Raw genomic sequence first — 1,748 nt, 5'->3', positions numbered from 1 at the left:
CGATCCACATTGTTGCAAATGGCAAGGTCTCATTCTTTTTGATGACTGCATAATATTCCATTGTATATATATACCACATCTTCTTTACCCATTCATCTGTCAATGGACATCTGGGCTCTTTCCACAGTTTGGCTATTGTGGACACTGCTGCTATAAACATTGGGGTGCACGTACCCCTTCAGATCCCTACATTTGTATCTTTGGGGTAAATATACTGGAGGTACTTTTAATGGTCAAATTCACAGAGACAGAAAGTTGGAGAGTGGTTACCAGGGGCTGCAGTGGGGGTGGGGTATGAGAAATTATTGTTTAATGGGCACAGAGTTTCAGCTGAGGAGGATAAGGACGTTCTGGAGATGGACGGTGGTGATGGCTGCACAACAGTGTGAATGTACTTAATGCTACCGAAGTGTACACTTAGAAATGGTTAAATGGTTAAAATGCTAAATTTTAAAAATTAAAAATGAATAAATTAAAATTAAAAATTTAAGGAAAAGAAAAGATGGTGAAGAGCAAGGTTTTGGATGTACCTAAGATATCTCTAGCACCAGGGTGCCTGGCTGGCTCAGTTGGTAGAGCGTGTGACTCTTGATCTTGGGGTTGTAGGTTCAAGCCCTACGCTGGGTGTAGAGGTTACTTAAAAATAAAATCTTAAGTAGGGAAAAATAAGAAAAAGAAAACAATGAAATTTAAAGCTTAAAACCATTTGTATAAGCTAAACAGAGAAAATGATATATATTTACACACATACATACACCTATTCATATATACATACATACATATAAGGATGTACATATATCCCAGTAAATATAAGAAAAGTACACTGGAAGCACACTTATAAATACAATAAAGGATAGATCTATGAGAGGGATGGTGTTAGGGTTTGTTTGAAATATAAAAATAAGCCTAAATAAGGCTTTCCAAACACTGATGTTGATATTGTACCATTTGCTGTGATCAAGAAAATGCTATATGTTTGAGACATAAAAAGAAAACACATAAATGAAATCAAAAGACTAATTATGAAAAAAATAAAATAAAATCTCTAAAAAAAGTGTCTCCAGCACAGGCTGGAAGCTGATCACAGCTCAGGGAGCTTACTCTAGTCGGCAAAACAGTGTGTAAGCCAAGTGCCCGGTATAGAGCATGTACTTGGAAATGTAGCTGCTAATGGTCCCCATAACAGATAAGGAGACTGAGGCCCAGAGAGGTCCTGTATCCAGTGGAGGCAACTGACTGGGCTCCAAGTTCTGTTAGGCAGGTGGGTGGTGCCAGTTGGAGTATTAATAGTAATACCAGCTGGTATTTCTTGAGTGCTTAATACATTCCAGACATTATTCTTAGTCTTTTTGATCTAATTTACTCTTCATAACCCCTCTGTGATTGAGGTACCATTACCACCTCCCTTTTACAGATGAGGAAACTGAGGCCGAGACAGAGACTGATCCAAGTTCAAGGAGCCAGCACAACTTGAATCTTGTCCTCTTTGTCTCCAAAACCAGAAATTCAGCCTTTTGGTTTGCTCTTAGTGGTGGACAGTGGGTGTAGGTGGGTGTGAGGTGGTGGAGTAAGTGATTCATTTGACTGACTCTAGGTTCAACCCAGATTTTTCTTTCTTTTTTTTTTTTCCACCCACTGGCAGAACTTCCTCCTTATCTCTCTCTGCCTCTTTTCCTGATTCACTCCCCATCTGTTAGTGGGTTCCAGCTTCTGAGAATGTGATGCAGAGGGTAGGGTAGGCTGTGGGG

The 1,748-nt window shown here is 39.6% G+C and overlaps 1 non-coding gene across 1 annotated transcript; it reads left to right on the top strand.

Moving 5' to 3' along the window:
* The first annotated feature begins 554 nt into the window (after positions 1-554).
* On the top strand, positions 555-627 carry TRNAK-CUU. Its single transcript has one exon. It is a non-coding gene; the product is annotated as a tRNA-Lys (tRNA).
* Positions 628-1,748: the final 1,121 nt, after the last annotated feature.

Source organism: Mirounga leonina, unplaced genomic scaffold, assembly GCF_011800145.1.
Source record: "Mirounga leonina isolate KUSES-001 unplaced genomic scaffold, KU_Mleo_1.0 Mir_173, whole genome shotgun sequence".
NCBI classification, from domain to species: Eukaryota; Metazoa; Chordata; class Mammalia; order Carnivora; family Phocidae; genus Mirounga; species Mirounga leonina.
This window is presented reverse-complemented; position numbering and strand designations above follow the sequence as displayed.